Genomic DNA, 27,222 nt, shown 5'->3' on the forward strand with positions numbered 1-27,222 from the left:
GCTCCGAAAACTTTTATTTGATATTTTTATTGAATAATATATAATACTTCAAATTAAGTTGCAAGTTCTTTTTTGGTTTTGTTATTTTTGAACTTGCAAATTAAAAGTTTACAACAATTATGAAAAAAAAAATAGTACATCACATGCTTTGCATCATTTTTGTAAGTTCATCCATGTCAACATGAGGTTCTTGGTTTCCGGCATTGGTTGAATCAGAACCATAAACCATTATATCTCCAATTTCTTGGTCCTCCGCTTCATCTACCTCGTCACGCCCTTGATTTCGCCGTTCTGATCTTATCCAATCTGTGAAGCACACTAGAATTTCCAAAACGTTGCTGCCCAATGAATGACGGGTATCTCCTAGTTGCTGTCTTGCTTGGCTAAATGCGCTCTCTGATGCGATTGTTGAAATCGGCACATTTAGCACGTCTCGAGCCATGGCCGAAAGAACATGAAATTGATTTGAGTTGCTCCTCCACCAACCCAGTGGAAGAAATCCCTTTGTGCAGGGCTCTGCTGACTTTTGCAAGTAGAATTAAAGTTCATCAATATTCCTACTACTGGTTTGTTGATGCTCCCCTAGTGTAGACCAAATCAAATAATTTTCAACACCATCATTATCATCCAAAGCACTAGTCCCATATGTTGAAATTGAACTTGAAGTCTTGAAGTAATATTTGCATCTACAGCAGAAGAAGCATCAACAATATTAGCATAATAATTGTATAATGTTTCTAAATATTTGTGTAGATCAGAAATACAAGTGTCAATATCAGGAGTCTCAGTTGGTCCAATATCCATATAAGAATATAAATCAGTGATTAATTGGCGATAAGTGGTCATTTTGATTGAAGGGTTTAAAATAGCACCAATTAGGTAAATAGGGGGAATTGGGTAGAAATATTTTTTAAACTTATCTAGCATAGATTCAACAACAGAAGTATATCCTTCTTTCTTCTTCAAATTATGTAATAAAAGAGAAATTTCAGCAATATGAACTAAACTATTTGCAATAGTAGGATAATAAGCTCCAGAAAACTCAAGTGTAGCCACATAAAATTTTTGTAAAAACTTTACAATATCTTCAATGACATCCCAAGTTCTAGATATTAACAAACAGCTAGGATCGGTACAATGAGAATTAGCAACTTCAGTTATAGGCATTCTATATTTATAACAACATTTTAAGAATAAATAAGTATAATTCCACAAAAAAAACCCGTTAAAAACCAGGCTGTAGCCCGTTAAAAACTCGTTAACGGGCTTAACGGGTTCCGGTGCACCGGTATCAAAAAATTATTCGTTTGAAACCCGTTCCCCGCCCAACCCGTCCCAGTCCACCCCCACGCTGCAGTACCGGGGTGAACCGGGTTGTAAACGGGTCAGCCCGGCCCGATTAACAGATATAGGATAAACTAATAAAAGTCTTGATCAAATTAAAAGTACTTATAAATTGAAAAATTATAATTTGAGGGTGACTTATTACTTATGACTGATTTTAGCTCATAAGCCAAACGCTGAAGTGCTGGTGCAGTAGACTCCAGAAGTGACAGAAAAGACCCAAGCCCATAACGAAGGAGAAGTCTCCGTGAATGCGATTCTAGGCTCTGACAAAGCACCCTAAATGATTAAAATATGAAGAATTAATCCAAATAACCTTCCACCTAATTGCTTAAAATAAAAATAGCCGGTGAAGGTATAATAGATGCATATGTTATGTATTATATATGTATAATCAAAATATAAACTATGTATATGTCTAGAAAAAGTAAACAATTAATAAAGACAGCTATTTGTGTAAAGCTCCCTTAAAATATTAGGATGGATCAAGAAACATAAACAATTATGAAGAATTAACCCAAATAGCCGCGCATCCAACCGCTTAAACTAAAAATAGACATTGAAAGTATAATATATGTAAAATTTAAATATTATATGTGTATAATCGTATATAATCAATGTATAATCTATGTATATGAAAAAAAAAGTAAATAATAAATATGACCAACTATTTGTATAAAGATTTTACTTTTTAATTTAAACTCATATTCTCTAAATTAGTTATTCTTTTTTGTCATATTTGATTGATCCATATATTAGAAAATAGGTTCTTTTGTGTCTGATTTTTTTAAACTAGGAAATTCGCGGGGCAGGTGTCGTAGGTTCACAACTCGATGAATAATGGGCTAACTCATTTACTCTTTTTATTTAATACCATATTTTTGTAAATGAAAGAGCTTAATACCATGACATTGGTCAAACTTACAAAATCATGCATTTCGCTCACCTCTAGATTAAAGCTATGTAATTTTTTTTTGTATCTTATTACTATATGAATTTTATGGAGAAGTTTAATGGTCTTATAGTATATTTTGGCTTTAGACCACTAACCCGTTTAGACCATTGTCCCACGAATGTGTTGTTCAACCAGTTGTATTCACATTTGGTGGTTGAATGACACAATCATTGTTTTTAATATTTTTGTCATTGTTGTCTTATCTTTATTGAGACTCAATAGAATTTGATTGAGAATATCTGTAACGACTCAACCACTTGTTTTATCTTCTAGAACCTCATTCCCATAAATATGACTCCCCGTATGTGCTTTTACTGTTTTATGACTTGTGGGGATGATTAGTTCAGGAATTGAAATGGTTCAGGTTGAAATCGTAACACTTGGTTATTGTAACGACCCGACTTGTCATTTTAAGAATTTAGGCTCTGTTCAGCGACTTAAGGTACCGAGAAATTTCATAATATGTATTATGACTTACGTGCATGGTCGAGTTTGATTTTCGGATGATTCAAAATTTAATTGAAAGAACAACTCTCATTTTTGAAGCTTAAATGAAAAGAGTTGACCGAAGTTTGACTTTTGAGCAGACAACTCCGGAATGGAATTTTGATGATTCCAATAGCTTCATATGCTGATTTCGGACTTGAGAGTATGCTTGGATTTAGATTTGGAAGTTCGTAGGACAATTCGACCCATTTTGGCGAAAGTTGAAAAATAGAAGATTTTTGAAAAGTTTGACCGGGAGTTGACTTTATTGATATCGGGGTCGAAATTCGATTCTAGAAATTAGAATAACTCCATTATATTATTTAAGACTCGCGTGCAAATTTTGAAGTCATTCGGGATTGATTTGATACGTTTCGGCGCAAATTTTAGAATTACGAAAATTCATAAACTGATAATTCGATTCGAGGTGCGATTTGTAGTTTTGATGTTGTTTGATATTATTTGAGGCCTCGAGAAGGTACGTGTTATGTTATGGGACTTATTGGTATATTTGGATCGTTTGGCGCATTGTTGAAGCTGCTGGAATTTCTGTTGGCAGAAGCTGTTTTTGGCAGCAACTGGTGCAATCGCGTAGGGATTTTGGAAGCTTATATCTCGAAATCTATAAGGAATTTGGACAGTTTCAAAACATTAACGTTGTAGTCCTTGAATTCTAGTTTTCAGAAAGACAAATCATTCATAATTTGGATATTTGTACAGAAAGTTATGTTCGATTGACTAAATGATGGTACTGCAGAATTTGGCTACAATAATGTGCATCGCCAGATTTCTGATGCGCAGAGCTGACTTTGGAAGCTTATATCTCGAAATATATAAGGAATATAGAAATGTGCAAAACATGAAAGTTGTAGCCCTTGGTGTCTAGTTTGTAGAATGTTAAACCATTCATCATTTGGACATTTGTACAGAAGGTTATGATTGATTTACTGAAGGCTTTTGAATGTTGATTTTCTGGCCGAGGCAAATCGCAAATATCAAATGCGACTTGCCTAGACAGATTCTTAAAACGAGGGTTTCGGCCATTTTAACATATTTGGAGCTATGGAGCTCGAATTGAAGTGATTTTTGCGGTGATTTTTATCATATGGATTGGAATAAGTGTTCTATATCCAAAACGTTATTATACTTCATGATTTCATGGTTGTTTTCATCAATTATTAGTGAATCATTGAAAGAAATTGGAGAAGTTTGTAAAACTTTTCAAAAATGAAAATTTAAGATTTGGAGGTTGATTCGTTATCGGAATTTGATAAAACTGGTGTGTTTGAACTCCTATCGAAATGGATTTTCGGATTTCGTAAAAATTATGCTAGGGTCTGAGAGGCGGGTCCCGCGTTGACTTTTGGTTGACTTTTTAATGTCAAATTTTAAGTCGACGTTTGATTATCTAGAATTATTTTCGATGAATTTTAATGAAGTTATACAATTAATTTGAATAGATTTGAGTTGTTCGGAGGTAAATTTAATCAAGAAGGCAATTTTGGAATATCGGCATAACTTTAAAAAGGTAAGTATCTTGCCTAACCTTGTGTGGGGGAATTTTCCCTAAGCATTGAGTCTTATGTGAAAATTGTGTGATTGGAAAACCATGTACGCGAGGTGACGAGTACGTACTTAGTTTATATGTGCAAACTATATCGGTTAAAAATTCGTAGACACCCTTATGTATTAAATTGGAAAATTGTGGAAACTTAGTAAATCCTTGATTTGCCATGCCTCATTTTTTGTTTGTTGAGTTTGTATTTATATGATAATTTGGTGTGATTGCGACTTTAAATTTTATGTGAATTTCGTGTGATTTGTTGATTTGATATTTCCTGGAAATAATTATATAATGGATTTTTCCGTATGCAAATAATTAAATAAATAAGTTTAAATTGAGGTATTAATTTATTTATCAAAAACTTGGACTAAAGAAGGTGTTGTCTTATGTTGAGTTAATTTTCCTTCCTTGTTGTTGTTTTCGAGATTTTATATACATTGTGTGGAGCCTTGAGCTATTTGTTGTGAAATTAATTGATTTTGTTGTATCTTTGGAATTGGTTGTGGCCTATGGGCAATTTACAATATGAACTGTTATTTTGTGTTGTCGTGGTAATATCCATGTAAATTATTGTGTAATTTGGGTTACTGTTATGCAGCGGATGAGGGTGGCATTCCACTGTTGATATTATGTGGGTATAAGGGTGGCATTTCACTGTGGTTTTGTATGTTGGGATATTGTCTGCGCGGAACGATAAGGGAGGCTATTATATGAGCGATAAAGGAGACTGTTATAGGAGCGATAAGGGTGGTTATTATAGGAGTGATAATGATGGCTATTGATATGGTTAGGATGGAGGGATAATGGTGGCTATTATCATGGGTGATATGTTATGATGTGGGATTAATGTGTTGGTAATTTTTATGTGCTGTTATGATTTCCTTGTGACTTATTTTACATATTGTGAAATTTATTTTATAAATTTAGTAAATTTGATAATAGTCATATATATGTTAAAATTATTAGCCGGTGGATATTGTCGGGCAGATTATGATATGGGCACGAGGTGCCGGGCAAATATGATGAATTTATTATTGGCACGTGAATTGTCCGTGCAGTTGTGATATGAAATGTGGGCACGAGGTGCCGTGAGTAAATAATGATATTAGCACGTGAGTTGTCCGTATGGTTGTGATGGAAATATGGACACGAGATGTCTTGTAAATATGATAGTGCGCTGAGACCTGTGTTAAGAAAGAAATAAAAGTGGGTTGAGACCTGTATTTTGTGATTATAAAATGAGGTGTCATAGGGTGACTTTTATTTGAAAGAATTATATTTAAAATATTTATTTGGAAGGGATTTTATTCAAGATATTATTTGAAAGATATTTATTTGAAGGGAGTATATTCGAAATATATTTATTGAAAAGTATTATATCCTAAAGATGATTATTTGAAAAACTTATAGGAGAAAGATTTATATTTGAAGAACTTGATTAATTGGTTGTACTTGTATTCATTATTTGTTGAGCATTATTTATGGTGTTCTTGTTGCCCTGCTGTGTATGTCACAGGTTGATTATTGTTGCCATCACTACTATATGTTTTCTATTATTTTTGTATGCTATATTGCATATGTCATTTGATTAGTGAGTATCTTGACTGTACCTCGTCACTACTCCATCGAGGTTAGTCTTGATACTTACTGGGTACCGACTGTAGTGTAATCATACTATACTTCTGCACATTTTTGTGCAGAGCCAGGTATTGGAGATATCAGACTCGGACAGAGTTAGAGTGTGATCGCAAGAATTCAAGGTAGAGCTGCTTGGTCGTCGCAGTTCCTTGTGGTCAATCCATTTTATTGTACTGTCAATTATTATTTGAACAATATTGTATATTCATTTTCGTTGAGATCATTTCATGTATTCAGTTAGAGTTCGTGACTCAGTATTACCAGTGTTGGGAGGTTGTATCATTATTTCTGTTGTTGGTTTCGATTATAAAAAAATGGCTTGAATTGTTATTATGATCGTCTTACTTAGTCTTAAAGATTAAGTGCCATCACAACGCTTGTGGTGGGATTTTGGGTCGTGACAAGTTGGTATCAGAGCTCTAGGTTCATAGGTTCTACGAGTCATGAACGAGTTTAGTAGAGTCTTGCAGATTGGTACGGAGACGTCTGTACTTATCTTCGACAGGCTACAGAGCTAGTAGGAAAATTTCCAGTTCTTTTATTCCTTATCGTGCGACATTTATTCAGCTTGAAGCATATATCTTATGTTCTTTTGCATCCACTCGTGTATGAAATTGCACACTCGGTATCAGCTATGCGCCAACGATTCATGATACTACAGAAGGATATAAGGGAGCTAGGGTTGCTCAACCATTGTTACGACGTGTCGTCCAGATCGGGGTGCAACAGTGTCTGACAACTGGTTGATAAGTACGATCTTAAGAAAGTTTAATTAGATCTGAAGATAGTTGGTGGTATTAGAGACTATGTGGTTTGTATGGGATTTCCATTTAGTGAAGGGTACACACTAGCAGTCAAGGCACTTGAGGAAGCAATTTTGACTGTCACGAGGATGACATGAGCCTAATAAATGGCTTGATGTGTCTTATGACAGGTGTCGCACGAGCGGTGAAGGTTACTATTGTGGATCATCGGACTGTGTCCTATGGCTTCACGTCAAGTGAGGGGAGTCCATTATCAACGATCAGATTGCGGGGTCATGTGTTATATCAGTTTTGGGCCTAAGATGTATATATATGGTATTGAAAGGTTCTCCAAAACATGTATATGATTAAGAGCTGAGATTTATATGGGTTGATGTTGGGACTTGCGGTATTCCCTCGTCCTTAATAATTCTACATTTCAGTATCAACGGAGTCAAGGAAATAATTTCTGAATACTCGGGGTGCTCCAGTAAGTTCTTTTAATGCACCACCCTGCACGAGGTTCCTATAATGGTTATTCCAGTTATCCGGCACAGACTCAGTATGAGTATCTGAATCCGTAGAAGGGTTGTTATCAGTGTGGTGATACTAGACACATCATGAGAGATTATCCTAGACTTGGGAGAGGCTGATTTCATCAGAATACTCATGTTACAGGCTCTATTCTAGTTACTACCCTACATGCACAGTTAGTTAGGGGTAGAGGACAGGCAGGTAGAGGGCGCCCCTAGAGGGATTGATATAATTGATATGGTATGATTGAGGCCGCTATACCAAATGGTGTCGTTATCGGTACGATTTAATTCGTAATAGAGGAACACTGTTCTTATTTTGATTCAATTCCAATTATCGAGGTGAGACCTACTATCATGCCTCCATGTATGGTGAGTTAGTGAATTTGTACACCACTCACGTGTTTATCCCTGTTGGGAGATTTTATGGTGTTAGCATGTCTAGGATTTTGTTTTGTACACTATTGAGGGCTAAGAGTCCAAAAGTGACTTTCTGTTACTCACTACAGTAAGGTTTGATATAAATTCGGGATAGTTTTATTAAAGTATGTGAATTATATGCCCTACCGGTATGGGGGTTCATTTTGTGTTGTGAAATTGTTTCACGGAATTTATTAAAAAGAAGAAAGAAAGGGATGAAAAATTTCAGTTGGCACAATATGCACAATACTTGTGATTTAGAGATAAAGAGGAGATCCTCACATTTTTATATGATGTGAAATATTTAAACTGGGCTACAAGTAGCAGTGGAAGTTATATAAGGACGAGGTCCTTGTGGTGAAAATTTTATGTGTTTAAATTCTCCCTTTGTGAAACTTAAATTTGTACTGTAGTATTTAAGTTGTTTTCAAAATTTTATATATGTTGTGTGGGGCCTTGTGCTATTTGATGTAAAATTAATTGATTTTGTTGTACCTTTGGAATTGGTTATGGCCTATGGGCAATTTATAATATGAACTTTTGTTTTGTGTTGTCATGGTAATATCCGTGTAAATTGTTATGTGATTTGGGTTACTGTTATGCAGCCGATAAGGGTGGCATTCCACTGTTGATATTATGTGGGTATAAGGGTGGCATTTCACTATAGTTATGTGTGTTGGGATATTGTCGAGGCGGAGCAATAAGGGGGGCTATTATATGAGCGATAAGGGAGGCTGTTATAGGAGCGATAAAGGTGGCTATTATAGGAGTGATAATGATGGCTATTGATATTGTCAGGGTGGAGGGATAAGGGTGGCTATTGTCATGGGTGATATGTGATGATGTGAGATTAATATGTTGGTGATTTTTATGTGTTGTTATGATTTCTTTGTTACTTCTTTTACATATTGTGCAATTTAGTTTTTAAATTCAGTAAATTTGATAATAGTCAGATATATGTTTAAATTATTAGCTGGTGGATATTGCTGGGCGAATTATGATATGGGCACGAGGTATCGAGAAAATATGATGAATTTATTATTGGCACGTGAATTGTCCGTGAAGTTGTGAGATGAAATGTGGGCACGAGGTGCCGTGAGTAAATAATGATGATATTAGCACGTGAGCTGTCCGTGTGGTTGTGATAGAAATATGGACACGATGTGTTGTGTAAATATAAAAGTGGGCTGAGACTCGTATTTTGTGATTATTAAATGAGGTGTCACAAGGTGACTTTTATTTGAAAGAACTATATTCAAAATATTTATTTGGAAGGTATTTTATTCAAGATATTATTTGAAAGATATTTATTTGAAGGGAGTTTATTCGAAATATATTTATTGGAAAGTATTATATCCTAAAGATTATTATTTGAAAAACATATAGGCGAATGATTTATATTTGAAGAACTTAATTAATTGGTTGTACTTGTATTCATTATTTGTTGAGCAATATTTATGGTGTTCTTGTTGCCCTGTTGTTTATGTCACAAGTTGATTATTGTTGCCATCACTACTATTTGTTTTCTATTATTTTTGTATGCTATATTGCAAAGGTTATTTGACTAGTGAGTGTCTTGACTATACCTCATCACTACTCCACCGAGGTTAGTATTGATACTTACTGGGTACCGACTGTGGTGTACTCACACTACACTTCTGCACTTTTTGTGCAGAGCCAGGTATTGAAGATATCGGACTCGGACAGAGTTAGAGTGTGATCGCAAGGATTCAAGGTAGAGCTGCTTGGTCATCGTAGTTCCTTTGAATCTTTCCATTTTATCATACTGTCAATTATTATTCAAACAATATTGTATATTCGAATTCCTTGAGATCATTTCATGTATTCAGTCAGAGTTCGTCAGTATTACCAGTCTTGGGAGGTTGTATCATTATTTCCACTATTGGTTTCGATTTTTAAAAAAATGGCTTGAAATGTTATTATGACGCCTGTGCTGGATTTTGGGTCGTGATAGTTCCTTAGTTGGCTTTAAAAGGGCTAAGTTTGAGTTCAGCAACGTTTTAAGTAAACGACCTCAAAATCAGAATTTGACGGTTCCAATAGGTTCGTATGATGATTTTGGACTTGGGCATATGTTTGAATCGGGTTTTGGACCACCCGGGAGCGTTTCGGCGCTTAACATTGAAAGTTGACTATTTGAAGGTTTAAAGTTCTCCAAATCTGGTTTGGACTAGGTTTTGGAGTAATTGAGGTCCGTTCGGAATTTTGGGCCTGGAATAGTTCTATATGGTGATTTAAGACTTGCACGCAAAATTTGGTGTCATTCCGAGTAATTTAAGTATGTTTCGGCGCGTTCAGAGTAAGTTTGAAGAACTTGAAGTTTCCTAGTTGAATCAATTTGGTTTGGGGTATGATTCATAATTTTGATGTTATTTTACATATCCCAAGGGTTCGAGCGAGTCCATTTTATGATTTCAAACTTGTTGGTATGTTCGGGTGGGGCCCCGAAAGCCTCAAGTTTTAATCGGACGAGGCTCGGACCAAGTTTGGACTTAGGAGCAATGGCTGAAGCTTCCAGCTTCTGGTGTAACCGCACATGTGCATGGACAGCCGCAAGTGCGAGCAAGAAGCCACAGAAGCGGTCCAGCGGGGGCAGCTCAGAAGCTGCAGGAGCGGAGCCATTGGGCGCACCTGCTGGCGCGCAGTTGCGAGGGAGGGAGCCGCAGAAGCGATGCGAGACCCGCAGAAGCAGGCAAATGGTTTGCAAGTACGGATTTTGGACCAAATGGAGGGGACCGCATCTGTAAGGATTTTTTCGCAGATGCGGGACCACATAAGCAGTCGTACCTCTACAGGTGCAAAAATCACAGAATGCAGAACCTTCATTTAAGTCGGGGTTTGAGTACTTTTGACCCATTTGCTTCATCCTTGGGGCGATTTTGGAGCTTCTTGAGAGGGGTATTCACCTAGCAACTTGGAGGTAAGTTAATTCTACCTATTGTGAGTTACATACATAGATTTTGGGTAGATTATAACTTGTAAATTATGAAAATCAAGGGTTTAGATTAAAAATCTAGGTTTTGATAAAAAAAAAAAAAAAAGATTTTAACTACGAAAATGGTTATGAAATGGGATAAATATTGTGTACATGAGTTCTTAAGGTTGTGGGTGACGATTTCCTCCGAAACATTTCAAAATTCGGGCATGTGGGCCCGAGGTGAGTTTTAGAAATTTTACCAATTTGGTGTGGGTAATTAATCTAATAGATAAATTATTAAATTTTGTGTATTTATTGATTACATTATATAATGTTTGGCTAGTTTAGGATTTTTCGGCACCAAATTGAGGCTTTAACGCGAAATTGTGATCGGGAGGTGAGCTTTGAGACGAGGTAAGACTCTTGTGAACTTTGTAAGAGGGAATTTTACCCATAAGTGTTGTAAATAAATATTGTTTTCTAATTGTGTGTGTGCTGGGGGGGGGGATACGTACGAGGTGTCAAGAGTCCGTGCGTGTAATGACCCGGCCATTCGTTTTGAGTATTACAACCCCGTTCCCCCATTTACTGCTCAATTTATACTTTATAGTTGTTATGTGACTTGCCAGCGTAATTGGTTCGGGTCCGGTGAGGTTTCGGAATGAATTGAGACACTTGGTCTCAAAGATGAAAACTTAAGTTGAAAAGGTTGACCAGATGTTGACTTATATGTAAACGACCCCAGAATAAAATTTTGATGATTTCAATAGCCCCGTATGGTAATTTTGGACTTAGGAGCGTGTCCAAAAAATTATTTGGAAGTCCGTAGTTAAATTAGATTTGAAATGGCTAAAATAGAAATTTAAGTTTGGAAGTTTGACTGGGAAGTCGACTTTTTGATATCGGGGTCGGATTTAGATTCTAGAAGTTGGAGTAGGTCCGTAATGTCAAATGTGACTTGTGTGCAAAATTTGAAGTCAATTCGGATCTATATCATAGCAAGGTATCAAGTGAGGGTAAGTAGAGAAGCAAGAAATGGAAAAGAAAACCACTGGGAGCGTGCTAGAGTCAGTGCAACGTGCGGATTGTGGCACGCCAACCATCTCAACAACTTTGAGAACCAGTGCAATATAGAGGTTTGGCGCTGGACCTAGCATGCTACCACCTGAAGCACTTCATTTAAGTACTCATTTCGTGGGTTTATTTCCCCCATTCATCTTGGACGAATTGTGGGGTTTTTCTCCACTCTCTCAAGACCGCAAACTCCTCTCTTCTTCAAGGTAAGCAATCCCCATTATTTTGGTGTGAAATTCTATCATTTTTACACTAATATTGATGAAATCTACACATAAAATACTTAGATCTTCAAGAACTCAAAGGAGGGTTTTGCAAGGCCTCTTCCAAAAAGGTAATCCTACACCCTTAGACTTGCATGAACGGATTTATTATAGAAATATGAGTATGAATCAAGTATTAGAATACATGGTATGGCGATTGGAAGCCATAAATTCCCAATTTAAATGCATAACCATTGTAGAGATTGAAAAGTGATTATTTGATGAAATTTTGTTGGTTGGGTGTGAATGGTTGGTCACACATGTGATGTTGAGAGTATAAATTGTTAAAGAATGATGGTGGGATAAATAGTTGGAAAATGGTGGTAATTGGATGAACTAATTCTATGGTTAAGAGATATGGAAATTTATGCCTACCAGGTGTTCGATAAATTGTCTAAATGGCCTAAACTAGGGAATTGTTACAAATGTTGGTCCCATGGGAGGTTGATATTATAGATTAAAGTTACTTAGTGTAGTTGATTATTGTAGTATCATTAAGGTGGCACATTTCGGGTCTGTTGGCTAAATTTTCTATCTTAGAATCGAATTCCATAACGTCCCCGTAAGTTTCTAGTATGGTTGGCTTCGGGTGTTTTAATTAAAGATCCGCCTTTTATCATTTGGAATTGATTCTGATAGCTTGTGTTGATTGTATCAAACTAATTGTGGTTAGATTCGAGCCATTCCGAGCTTGATAATCGAGGAGAGAGATTTACTATTAGATAAAGAATTGCTCGGATTAAGGTAAGTAACACTTCTAAACTTGGTTCTGAGGGTATGAATTCCCAAATTTGGTGTAATATAAATTGTTTGGAATTGACGCACACGATAGTTGACGAGCGTGTGGATGTGCACCATTGAAATTGTGACTTGAATTATTCTATGAAGTTGTAAAAATTAAAGAATCATTTTATTATCTGAACATTTCCCATTTGTTAGGGAAATTGAGCTGAGGCTCTTATTAAAGATCATGTTTAGGCTACGTGCCGATATTTTGGGACCCATGGGGTCGTGTAGCTGTTAAATAAATTGTTTTTAAAAAAATGTACATTTCACATTCAGTCATATTCATCTATTGCGATGATATTTACGGGATCGAGCTGTGCGCCGCAGCAAGCCATATTGGCTTTATATATTATTATTATTATTATTTGGATCGGGGTTTCCCGCCTGCAGCAAGCCTTATAGGCTTTATTATTATTATGGGATCGGACTGCATACCGCAGTAGGCCATATCAGCTTTATATAGAGCTTGGGCTAAAGGAGGCCCTCCGGAGTCTGTACACACCCCCAGTGAGCGTAGATGATTATTTATTCGGGATGGACTTCCCATGGCATGGACTTGCCTTACTTATTTATATTGTGAAGAAATTTTCCTGGACATGGATCTTGTTCGTATCATTTACATTTGGGGATAAAGTACCCAAGGATGGATTTTCCTTATGAGGTACTGAGTGACTGACTGTTAGTTGATGTGTATATATATACGGGATAAAATATCCCTGGGCTGGACTGGCCATAAATAGTATCGAGTGACCGAATGATTTGTGACTAGTATTACATGAGGTCTTTCTACTTAGATGTCATATTCCTTATATCATGCAGTATTGATCTATTTCACTTGTACTCAGTTTAACTGTTGAACTTAAAAGCATGTCTACATTTCTGTACCATTGTTTATACTGGAATGTAGGTGCGAAGCTCGTCACTACTTTCAGCCCAGATGTTAGTCTTGATACTTATTGAGTTAGTTGTACTCATACTACACTCTGCACCTCGTGTGCAGATCCAGGTGCTTTCGGACATGATGACTGTTAGATCTCGGAGTGATGTCAGTTGGAGACTATCAAGGTAGCTTCCTGTAGTCCGCTGAAAGATAGAAGCTGACAATTTGTAAAATCAAGATCAGCGGGAACATCCGCCTGAGCGAGCTTAAAATGGGCATTTCCGGCCAGTTTTGAGTTTAGGAGTCAGAGTTTAAGACTTAAGTAGCTAGGAACTTAAGTAGAAGAGTAAACCCCAAAAAAGATTTTTCGTAATTTTGAACTCTAATGACAAAGCGTCCGTTCACGTCAAGAATGACCTTGACTTTCTTTTTTTCAGTTATTGTTCTGTTTTATACTTTAAGACAATGTTTTATCAGTCAGACTTTGTATTCATATTAGATACTCATGTACTCAATGACCCCGGGTTTTGGGAGTGTTTATATCTGTATTTGTGAGATTTCTTTCGCTGAATTTAAATATTATGTTTTCAAACTTAAAAGATATGGTGGTTTATTGAGATTGTCGGCTTGCCTAGAATTGAGATAGGCACCATCATGACAAGTGAGATTTTGAGTCGTGACAAGTTGGTATCAGAGCCTAAGTTACATATGTCTCACGAGTTATGAGCGGGTTTAGTAGAGTCTTGCGGATCAGTACAGAGACGTTTGTACTTATCTTCGAGAGGGTGCCGAACCCTTAGGAAAATTTCACTTTCTTGTATTCTGTCTTGCGAATTTGCTGATTCTGGAGACTAAATTTATGCTATTCTATTCTCTCACAGATGGTGAGGACACATACTACCGGATCGGACGGTCAGCCACCAATGCCACCAATTAGGGCCGCGAGAGGCTAGGGCTGTGGTAGAGGACGAGGCCGAGGTAGAGGTCAAGGTGTAGCTCGTATCAGTTGCGGTGACTTATGACTAGGGAGAGGGTATCCAATGCTACGTTTGATGAGGTAGTTGACATTGTTAGGCAGATAGAGATGGTCTGTAGCCAGGAACGCGGAGATGGGGAGGCCAAGAGGCCTCGTGGACCGGGTGGTTTCAGCGGTGTTCCTTCAGGGGGTTAGTTTTACTGCGGTAGGGGTCGTTCTTACAAACACGCTCAGACGAGTTGTCTAGTTCACCGTGGTGCGTCATCCAGCCATGGTTCATACAGTTCTCATCAGGGTCAGCCATCTCTCGGTGCCCTTCCAGCCCAGAGTATACCCCGTGCTCCTTCAGTTCAGGGATCATCTGTACCAGGTTCTTCTGATAGTTATTCTGGTTCTCGAGGTCTGCCCCAGAACTCGCCTCCATTCTTCTTCGAGAGAGTGCTATGAGTGTGGAGAGCGGGATCATGTGAGAAAATATTGTCCCCGCTTTACGCGAGGTCCAGTTCAGCAGAGGATTCAGGCTACTACTTCTGCCCCAGTTGCTCCACCACCCGCCTAGCCAGCTTGGGGTGGGGCTCAGTCAGCTAGGGGTCTCCCAAGAGGGGGAGGTCGATCAGGTGACAGTTAGGCTCGATTCTATGCTTTTCCTGCCAGGCCAGATGCTGTTTCTTCAGATGTAGTGATCACATGTATTATCTCAGAATGCCATAAGAAAGCTTCTATATTATTTGACCCCGGTTCCACTTATTTGTATGTATCATCGTACTTTAGTCATTATCTGGATATGTCCCGTGAGTCCCTAGTTTCACCTGTTTGCATATCTACACCGGTGTGTGATACTATTATTCTGGACCGTGTGTATCTGTCGTGTATGGTAACTATTGGGGGTTTGGAAGACTAGAGTTGATCTCTTATTGCTTAGCATGGTTGATATCGATGGAATCTTAGGTATGGATTGGTTGTCTCCATGTCATGCTATTCTGGACTGTCATGCTAAGACCGTGACATTGGCTATGCCAGGGTTGCCAAGGATTGAATGGAGAGGTGCTCCAGATTTTGTTCCCAGCAGGGTAATTTCTCACTTAAGGGCGCAACTGATGATTGGTAAAGGATGTTTGTCTTATTTGGACTTTGTGAGGGATGTCGATGCTGACACTCCTACTATTGATTATGTTCCAGTAGTTTGAGACTTTTTGGATGTGTTTCCTGCAGATCTGTCGGGTATGCCACTCGACAGGGATATTGATTTCGATATTGACTTGGTGCCGGGCACACAGCCCATTTCTATTCCTCCGTATCATATGGCACCAGCTGAGTTGAAAGAATTAAAAGAGCAACTTCAGGAACTTCTTGATAAGGGGTTTATTAGGCCTAGTGTGTCGCATTGGAGTGCACTAGTTCTGTTTGTGAAAAATAAAGATGGTACTATGCCTATGTGCATCGACTATAGGCAGTTGAACAAAGTTACAATCAAGAACAAGTATCATTTTCCGCGTATTGATGATTTATTTGACCAGCTTCAGGGAACGAGGGTGTTCTCCAAAATTGATTTAAGATCCGGGTATCACCAGTTGAAAATTTGGGATTCGGATATTCTAAAGACGGCATTCAGGACCCTTTATGGTCATTATGAGTTCCTCGTGATAACTTTTTGGATGACCAATGCCCCAACGGTATTTATGCACTTGATGAATAGTGTATTCCAGTCGTATCTTGATTTGTTTGTCGTAGTATTTATTGATGACATTCTGATGTATTCATGTAGCCATGAGGAACATGTACAACATTTGAGTATTGTACTACAAAGGCTGAGGGATGAGATACTATATGCCAAATTCTATAAGTGTGAGTTTTGGCTTAATTCAGTGGCATTCTTGGGACACATAGTGTCGAGTGAAGGAATTAAGGTAGATCTGAAGAAAATAGAGGCAGTTCAGAGTTGGCCTAGGCCATCTTCGGCTATTAAGATTCGAAGTTTTCTCGACTTGGCCGGTTATTATCGTCGCTTTATAGAGGGTTTCTCATCTATTACATCGCCTTTGACTAAATTGACCCAGAAAAGTGCTTCGTTCAGGTGGTCAGATGAATGTGAAGAGATCTTTCAGAAGCTCAAGACAGCTTTGACTACATCCCCAGTATTGGTATTGCCTACAAGTTCACAGTCTTATATTGTATATTGTGATGCATCACGTATTTGTCTCGGCGTAGTGTTGATGCAAGATGGTAGGGTGATTGCCTATGCGTCCAGACAGTTAAATGTACATGAGAAGAATTATCTGGTCTACCACCTTGAGTTAGCAGCTATTGTTCATGCCTTGAAGTTTTGGCGGCATTATTTGTACGGTGTCCATTGTGAAGTTTATACCGATCACCAGAGTCTACAACATCTGTTTAAACAGAAGGATCTTAATTTTCAGCAGCGGATGTGGTTAGAGTTGCTTAAGAATTATAATATCACCATTCTCTATCATCCCTGAAAGGCCAATGTGGTGGTCGATACCTTCAGCCGTAAGGCGGAGAATTTGGGAAGCTTAGCATACTTACCGGTAGCAGAGAGGCCTTTAGCCTTGGATGTTCAGGCCTTGCCTAACCAGTTTGTTAGATTGGATGTTTCAGAGCTGAATCGAGTTTTGGCTTGTGTGGTTTCTCAGTCTTCTCTCTATGATCGTATCAGAGAACGTCAGTATGATGACCCCCATCTGCTTGTCCTTAAGGACACAGTTTAGCACAGTGATGCCAAGGAAGTCACTATTGGGGATGACGGCGTATTACGGATGCAGGGTAGGCTATGTGTGCCTAATGTAGATGGTTTGCGTGATTTGATTCTCTAGGAGGCTCACAGTTTGCGGCACTTCATTCATCCAGGTGCCGCGAAGATGTATCAGGATTTGAAGCAGCACTATTGGTGAAGGTGAATGAAGAAAGATATAGTTGGGTTTGTAGCTCGGTGTTTAAATTGTCATCATGTAAAGTACGAGTATCAGAGGCCGGGTGTATTGCTTCAGAGACTTGAAATTCCAAAGTAGAAATGGGAGCGTCCGAAAGTATGTCGGAGATCCATCTCATGTTTTGGATTTCAGCACGGTTCAGTTGGATGGTAAATTGGTTTATCATGTGGAGCCAGTGGCCATCTTGGACCGACAGGGTTGAAAGTTGAGACCAAAGAACATAGCGTTAGTGAAAGTGCAGTGGAGAGGTCAACCAGTCGGAGAAGCTACTTGGAAGACTGAGCGGGAGATACAGAGCAAATATCTACACCTATTTGAGACTTCAAGTATAATTCTAAACTCGTTTGAGGACGAATGTTTATTTAAGAGGGGGAGAATATAATGAACTGACCGATCGTTTTGAGTATTACAATTTCGTTCCCCTATTTACTGCTCAATTTATTATTTACAGTTGTTATGTGACTTGCCGGGGTAATTGGTTCTGGTCCGGTGAGGTTTCAGAATGAATTGAGACACTTAGTCTCAAAGATAAAAATTTAAGTTGAAAAGGTTGACTGAATGTTGTCTTAAATGTGAACAATCCTGGAATAGCATTTTGATGATTCCAATAGCTCCGTATGGTGATTTTGGACTTAGGAGCGTGTTTGAAAAATTATTTGGAAGTCCGTAGTTAAATTAGGTTTGAAATGGCTAAAATAGAAATTTAAGTTTGGAAGTTTGACCGGGGAGTTGACTTTTTGATATCGGGGTCGGATTTCGATTCCGAAAGTTGGAGTAGGTCAGTAATATCAAATGTGACTTGTGTGCAAAATTTGAAGTCAATTCAGATCTATATCATAGCAAGGTATCAAGTGAGGATAAGTAGAGAAGCAAGAAATGGAAAAGAAAACCACTGGGAGCGTGCTAGCGTCCGTGCAACACACGGATTGTGGCACGCCATCCCTCTTAGCAACTTTGAGATCTAGTGTAGTATAGAGGTTTGGCGTTGGACCTGGCACGCTACCACCCGAAGCATTTTTTTTAAGTACTCATTTTGGGGGTTCATTTCCCCCATTCATCTTGGACGGATTTTGGGGTTTTCCTCCACTCTCTCAAGACCACCAACTCATCTCTTCTTCAAGGTAAGCAATCCCCATTGTTTTGGTGTGAAATTCTTTCATTTCTACACCACTATTGATGATATCTACAAATAAAATACTTAGATCTTCAAGAAGTTTCTTTAAGAACTCAAAGGAAGGTTTTGTAAAATCTCTTCCAAAATGGTAATCCTACACCCTTAGAATTACATGCATGGATTTATTATGGAAATGTGAGTATGAATCAAGTATTAGAACACATGGTATGGTGATTGGAAGCCATTCTAGAAAGATGGTTATAATAGATCAACCTTGTTTTAAACCCCTAGAAGATTTAAACAAACAATGTCTAATACCATTAATATTGATAGAGTACCAGTTATTAGATATAAGAATGAACACCATGTCAATTCAAAACTCAAAAAAACCTAAATGCCTCATAACATGACAAAGATAATTCCAAGATACCCTGTCAAATGCTTTAGCCATATCTAATTTTAAAATGACATTACCATTAGTATTAGGCCTCTTAATATTGTGTACTATTTCCTGAGTAAGGATTACATTATGAGCAATGGATCTATTCTTCATGAAGCCAGTTTGATTAGGAGAAATGATCTTGCTCATAAGAGGGCTAAGCCTATTATTAAACAATTTAGAGATGACATTGGAAATAAAATTACTTAACTGATAGGCCTAAAATCAGTAAAATGCTGAGGACTATCAATTTTAGGAATTAAGACAACACATGTGTGTGTAAAACACCTGAGAAGCTCGTTCCTAGAAAAATAAAAACCATAATCACATTATAGAGATCTTGAGAAATAATTTGCCAGCAGTGATGAAGAAACTTACCTGGGAGTCCATCAGGACCAGGGGCACTACTAGAGTTCATGGAGAAAACGATTTATTTAACCTCATCCAAAGTTGGAAAAGCCTCAAGTGCAGTATTATCAACATCATTTACCACCAAGGGGAGGTATCTGAGAGCAGTGAGGTCCCTGGTAGTTGGATCTTCAGTGAACTGATTCTTAAAAAAATGGATGGCTTTATCAGCAATGTCTCTTGCATTCTCCACCCATGTCCCATCATCTCTTTTAATCCTAGTAAAAGCTAATTTTCTCTTCCTTGAATTGATAACAAAGTGAAAAAAATCCGTATTGTTGTCACCATCAGTAAATCATCTCAATCTTGATTTTTGTCTCCACTATGATTCTTCATTCTTAATGTGCCTAATAAGTTGAGTATTCACTTTATTGAGCTCCATCCTATTATATTCAGAATTATCATAAAGATAATTCTCTTCCAGTTCTTCAAGCTTAGATTAAAGTTCTTTAGTTTTATCAAAGATATTCCCAATAGTATGCTTGGACCAGTAAGAAAATATTTTGCAGGTATTCTTCAACTTTAAATGAAACCTCCACATTGGACCTCCTTCAACTTGAATATCCCAGGTTTGTTGTACTACTTGCATAAAACCATCTTGATCTGTCCAGAAATACGGGAATTTAAAATATCTCTTTGGATCAGTATGCAGATTGGCTATGAAAATTAGGAGTGGAGCATGATCTGAACCGGTTCTAACCAAATGAGAGACATTGGTAGAAGTGAACTTCTGCAGCAAATCATTATTAACAAGAGCCCTATTCAATCTAGCCCATATTCTTTTTCTAGGTTCTTAAACATTGCACCTTGTGTAAGGAGAACCATTATAACCAAGATCAATCATGTCACAGTCTCTCCAATACAATTTATGAAAGGTAAGCTCCTTGCAATATCATGGATCTTCCCTCCGCTCTTCTCATCTGGATCAGTTATAGAATAAAAGTCCCCAGTAATCATCCATGGTGAATTAATGACATCAGAGAGATTATAAAGGCTTTCACATAACGGCTCTCTTAAGTGTTCCTTGCATTTAGCATAAACCATACTTAAGTGGATTAGCTCTCTATAGTATTCCACTGAGCATGTCATTTATTGATTCATGTCCTTATTGATTGTACAATTCGTAGAATTATCACAGAAAAACCAGATCTTGTTAGTTGAGTTAGCATAGGCAAAATCAAACCCCCAAGCCTCTTCTAAATTTGTCCAGCTTAGTTCTACTATTAAAAGGTTCCATAACAACAATAAATTGAAGCTTGTAAAGTCTTTTAAGTTGTTTGAGTATGTTAAAGGCACCTTGGGAAGTGATGCCTCTAATATTTTAAATTAGAGACTCAATCATTAAAAGATATAATTTTATTGCCTTTGTTCTGTGAGGATTTCACAAAATGATTACCTCTGCCCCCTCTGCCTCTTTTGCTTGCTCTGGTTGTAATTCCTACAGAAGTAGTACCTATAGGAGATAAGTTATGCTTCTCAGTGATCTCTCCAAAAGCTTGGGTAATTTCAACAGGTGGAAGGGGTTGTTGTACTAATGTTTCCACCATAACATATGTTGTTTCATCACCGGTGGCTGATATTTCTTCAACACTTTTAAAATCATTATCTGTGTCACTTTATTCTGCATCGAAATTAACCTCACACTCATAATCAGCACTTGAGCCACCTAGCAGATTCATGTAGTTCATCATCCTCATATTCTGAACCACCCTCTGAATCAGTGTTATTTGGTTGAATATTAAGATTGTTAGTTGGTGAGGGTGATCTAGAAAGAATCTGACCGGGTGGAGGGTCGGGTGGTTTGTGTATAGAATGATCTCTATATTGGCTTGGTGTATTTTGCACTGCAACCTTACTTCCAGAGATTGAGGGAGTATTAGATGAAGGAACTGTACATTGAGTAGTAGTGGAAGGTTGTTGAGCAATTCTATTATGCCCAACTCAGATTTGATTGGGTTGTGATTTATCTGGTACAAGAACATATGAATTTTGCTGGGTACTCTGATGTGCGAGGTTGGATTTGGTTTTGACATTTATCTTGGGGCTGTGATGTAGATCATTGTTGGGAGATGGAGTAGACTTATGATTTATGATTTGAGTTTGTGTGGGTATATCCTGAGTAGTATTATTGCTGGATACATGAGCTAGATGGCTAGGTTCTGGGAGGATTAATACATGTGTGGCTATATTGAAGCTACTTGAAAGTCTGTTGGAGAGGATTATTATGCACTTGCCATTGAACTTTTTTCTTGTTTCTATTTTCTCTTCGGTGAAATGAGGCTTGAAACCACCGTTTGGCTAATCTGGGTAAGCATTGTTTCCTTGTGTCACATGTTCTCTTTGAGGTTGATGAAGAAGGTTATTTTGATCATATTGGATGTTGTTCACAGTATTAGAAGTATGCTGGACTGAGTCATTTTTTTCAAGAACTGCTTGAGGTTTTCTTTTGGAACCTCTTTGAGACCTCCATTGATTGTCTTCCCCGGTTTTCTCATTATTAATCATGTTATTATGTTCAACATCTCTTTTATGCTTCCTGCATTCACTTTAGGAGTGGCCTTTCATGAGACAATATTGATAGTATGAGGGAACACCCTCATATTCCACATCTAACTAATAACCATCTTCCACATTATAATCTAATCTTTAAAAACCTACCCAAATTTGATCTTGTTTTGGTTTTAAAAGATCACTTTCCAATGTTAACTTCACAACATTTCCTCTTGATTTGGAATAAGTAGCCATGTTGGGAGCCATAGACGTGCCAATTGATCTAACCATCCTAGAAATAATGTCCCATCTAAATAAGTCCCACAGAAATTGATGGATTAAAATCCAATCAGGGACCAAAGAGGTTTCACTTTCAGGGACAAAGTCAGGGGTCCATTTAATTATTTTCATTATATAGGGACCCAAAGTAATGAATGGTTTGAAATAAATATGGTAGAAACCTGCTTCATTTGTGAAATTAACATATACATGATTATGATCAAAATAGGCAATCTTCACGGTACCTTTTAGAGGAACATGGCTATTGAAAAGTTTTCTCAACTCATCCATGGTGGTTTTCCTTTCAAGAATTTCCCAACAACAGTAAGACGGCAATCCTCAACAAGGTTGACGAAATAGTCTAGAGCAGAAAAATACATAGCTAGTTTACCCATATGAGTTTCATGAGTCATATTCATGAGTTGTTTTCCTTTTAGGCCGAGGGCGAGATTTGCTGAAACTATGGAGGCAAATAAAGGTTTGAAAATTATGTTAGGAGGTCTATTGGGAGATTTAGAACTATTAATTGGATTGGTACCTGAGAAATTGGGAGGTTGGGGCTGGGATGGAGAGATATCTTATCCCATTTGCAGTTGGTTCTAGGTTGAGTTGGGTGTGGCAACAGGAGCTCAATTATTTTCCTTGGTTTCTCAATTTGGTCGATTGTATCTATCGAAGTTAGAGGAGACTTTCAGTAATTGGGATTAGGGCTGGGAGTATTGTAATGCATAAGAGATGGTTGCATGGGATGTATGAGTAGTGTTGTATTTTGTTGATTTAGAGGTATTAGTGGTGTAGATGATGGTTGATTTTGTGTGGAGGCATCAATTTCAGCGGTGGCCTTAGTAGAAGGTGGCGATTGAGCAGTGGAGTGTTGTGTAATGGTAATATTTTGGCTGCTTGAGAGATTTTGATTGGTTAGATTGTTTGGTGGGTCAGGTGGGGATGGTGGGAGAAGAGGTGGGGGCTAATGGTCCAAAATGTTCAACAGTTAACATTTGTGAGAAGACAGAGAAAAATGAGTGAGTGTAGAGAGAAAGTTTGATGGATTGTTGTTACTTGTCGTTTCATAATGTATCGTATTTTATTGTAATGTATTGTTTAATGAATACAACGTTTGGACCGATTGTATCATTTACCGTCATTTCATGATGTAATGTACCAACAATATGAAAAATAGCTTGCAACAATACTAAGAAAAGTTAGGATACATTGTAGAATTATTGTATAAAAAAAGATAAATGATAAAATATAATTATTTAATAATAAGGAAGGGCAAGATAAGAGAAAAAAGCAAGGTAACTTTAATGACCCGACCGGTCATTTTTCCTTCTAGGTTCCCATTCCCCTAAATAAGACTCTCTGTATGTGCTTTTACTGTATTATTACTTGCGGGGCTTGGAAGGGTTCAAGTTGAAATTAGAACACTTGATTCCTTAATTTGGCTTTAAAATGCTAAATTTGACTTTGGTCAACATTTTAAGTAAACGACCTTGGAACTGGGATTTGACAGTTCCAATAAGTTTGTATGGTGATTTGGTACTTGCACGCAAAATTTGGTGTCATTCTGAGTAGTTTAAGTATGTTTCAGTGTTCAATTTAGTTTGGGGTGTTATTCTTAGTTTTGATGTTTTTTTATGCGTTCCGAAGGTTCGGGCGAGTTCGTTTTATGATTTCAAACTTGTTGGTATGTTTGGGCAGGGCCCCGGGCGCCTCGGGTGTTAATCGGACGACGCGTGGAACTCATTTGGAATTGGAAGAGCAGCTGAAGCACCAGGTTTATGGTGTAATCGCACCTGCGGAGGGCTAACTGCATGTGCGAGCTCGTAGAAGCGAGCCATGGACCGCAGAAACGGCGCAACACAGGTTGCCCAGTGATCGTAGTAGCGTCGAAGGGACCGCACCTGCGGAGGCGCAGGTGCAAAGAAGATGATAGCAGATGCAGAATAGGGTTGCAGGTGCAACGCGCTTGCCACAAAAGCGGACTCCCGTCCGCAGAAGCAAAACCAGCCAGCCTAGGCACTTCCGCAGAAGCAATGCCGCATATGCGGAATCGCTGGAGCTAGTGTGGTTCTTTTAAAACGGGACTTAGGCTATTTTGAGTTCATTTATTGCACACTTGGGTAATTTTTGGAGCTTCAAAGAGGGGGTTTCCACCTAGCTAATTGAGGTAAGTAATTTCTATGCAATATGAGTTTAATACATAGATTATGGATAGATTTAACATGTAAAATTTGTGAAATCATGTGTTTAGATGAAAAAACTTAGATTTTGATAAAAATGGGATTTAACTACGAAAATGGTTAGGGAATTGAGTGAAAATTACATATTTGAGTTCGTGAGGTTCTGTGTAACAACTTTCTTTGAAAATTTCCGAAATCTGGGCACGTGTGCCCGGGGGTGAATTTTAGGAATTCTTCAAATTGGGGTTGGGTAATCACTCTAATAGTATGAATATGAACTTTTAAACATGTATTGATTAATTTATATAACATTTTTGCTAGTTTTTGATTGTTCGTCACAGAGTTGGGACTTTAGAGCAGAATTGTGATCGGAAAGTGAGCCTTGAGACGAGGTAAGTCTCTTGTCTAACCTTGTAAGAGGAAATTTTTCCCATAGGTGATTTATATTATTATTTGCTTCTAATTGTGGGGGCTACGTACGTACGAGGTGATGCGAGTCCGTGCGTAGATACTAATTATGCTTATTTTCGGGTAGTCTTAGGACCCAAATCATGAATTATTTGAGATGCTTGCATCCTACTTGTTAATTAAAGTGCCTAAATTATAATGGAACTTGTTAGAGGAATTGTGAAGGACCATTAATAGAATTTGTAGTACATGGTGTATTAGCCTTTAATAACATTTAATTCAAAAGCTTATAAAGTATCCTCTCTTATTGTGGAGCGGGCCGAACACCTCGGCAGTAGATAGATATATCTATGGTTCATGTCGCTCAACCCTCGGCAGTTTACACATTATTCTGGATAGGGTCGTACGATCTCGACATAATCGTGCGTGTTAACACTCAGAGTTTAATTACATATTTGATGTCATTTCATGGCTTGAAAGATTAAAATTATACATGATGGAATTAATTTGGGACTTACCATGTGTGAAAGAAATTCTTTACTCCTTGCTTGCTATTTAGTTATTATCTTAATTACATAACCCATGTTATTTAGAACTTATGTAATTTTTTTGGTAGCCCATAGTAAGTGTCGATGTTGACCCCTCGTCACTACTCATGCTATACTTCTGCACTAACCATGCAGTATTTGAGGCAGGTGCATCTGGCGGTCCTACCCGCGCGCGTCCTAGATATCCTGAGGCCTAGTGATGAGCTACTTCCCGAGGCGTTCCGTAGCCCCTAGAGTCTCTCTTTTTATTTATATTCTATCTACTTTATTTCGGATAGTAGTTGGAGTTTTGTATATTCTACTAGTTGCTCATATACTTGTGACACCAGATCTCAGCACCCACTCTAGTAGACTTTATGATTTTGGGGTATTTACATATTATGCTTGCATTCAGATATTTTCATTTTAATCATTTGACTCTCTCTATTTCTCAAATTTCTAAACAAATGGGATTTAATTACTCTGAAATTGTTTAAAAGAAGAACTCACGTAGTAAGTTCATCGTAGGCTTGCCTAGTGGTGACGTTAGACGCCATCACGGCCTATAGGAGAAATTTGGGTTGTGACAATATGGTATCAAAGCACTAGGTTCACGTAGGTCTCACAAGTTATAAGCAGTCCTAATAGAGTCTTGTGGATCGGTGAGGAGACGTCCGTACTTATCTTTGAGAGGCTATAGGGTGTTAGGAAACTACTCTTTCTTCATCTACTATAGTGCAGTTGATATAGTACTAAGTATTTTTCTCTCATTCTCTCATAGATGTTGAGAACACGCACATCGGATGTACCAGACCATGGAGGAGCTGCTCCCCCTGTTCCTAGAGGCCAAGGCAGAAGCCAAGGGAAGACTCCAGTTCATGGTAGAGGTCGAGGGCTTCATAGAGTTGCTCCAGTTACACCACCAGTGGATTCAGTAGAGGATCCCATTATTGAGGAGCATGGTGAGGTTCCTGTAGCAGGACCTGTCCCGGTGGATTTCATTTCTGCAAGGGGATTCCAGGAGGTCATGGGCCATATGCTACGGTTCATGGATTCTATGACTCATGCTGGTTTATTTCTAGCAGACCCTGCCATATCTCAGGCGGGAGGGGGAGCACAAACCCCTACCGCTCATACTCCAGAGCACACAGCTGATGTATTTCATACCTCGGGCGCACTACCCGTGGGCGGAGCTCAGCCAGCTGCAGCAGCTATATCTGATCCTATACCAGCTGCGGTCGGCGATCCGCATAGACTATTGGACAGATGGACCAGGCTACAACCTCCTGTCTTTGGAGGTGAGCGACACGAGGACCCCCAGGACTTTATTGACTGGCGCAGGGACAGACTGCACAACATAAGGATATTGGAGTCTCATGGGGTGGATTTTACTACTTTCCAGTTGGAGGGCAGGGCCCGTAGGTGGTGCCAGTCATATATTCTCGTTAGACCAGTAGGTTCTCATCCCATGACTTGGGACCAGTTCACACGCCTCTTCTTGGACATATATATTCCACCCTCTCAAAAGGAAAAGTTGCAATTTCTGTTCGAGCAGCTCCAGCAGGGCCAACTGTCAGTGACTGACTATGAGGCAAAATTCTCTGAGTTGTTTCGCCATGCACTTATGATACTTCCGACCGATACAGAGAGGGTGCGGAGGTTTGTTGCCGGTTTGCACTCTACTACTCAGGCCACTATGGCCCGAGAGGTGGAGATTGGGACTTCTTACGACCTAGTTGTAGAGATAGCTCAGAGGATCGAGGGTGCACGTCAGCATGGTCAGGAGCAAGCTGCGAGGGATAAGCAGTTCCGGTATTCTGGAGAGT

At 38.4% G+C, this 27,222-nt stretch overlaps 1 long non-coding RNA gene across 2 annotated transcripts; it reads right to left on the bottom strand.

Annotated features, from left to right (window-relative positions):
- LOC104096242 (uncharacterized) lies at positions 1-23,496 on the bottom strand. Of its 2 annotated transcripts, XR_011411127.1 has the most exons (4): positions 22,524-23,496; positions 19,480-20,112; positions 1,490-1,623; positions 1-686 (listed from the first exon to the last, which is right to left on the bottom strand). It is a non-coding gene; the product is annotated as an uncharacterized lncRNA (long non-coding RNA). The 2 variants fall into 2 exon arrangements; XR_011411126.1 differs by lacking the exon at positions 1,490-1,623.
- Between the last annotated feature and the right edge of the window lie 3,726 nt (positions 23,497-27,222).

Source organism: Nicotiana tomentosiformis, chromosome 9 (assembly GCF_000390325.3).
Source record: "Nicotiana tomentosiformis chromosome 9, ASM39032v3, whole genome shotgun sequence".
NCBI lineage: Eukaryota > Viridiplantae > Streptophyta > Magnoliopsida > Solanales > Solanaceae > Nicotiana > Nicotiana tomentosiformis.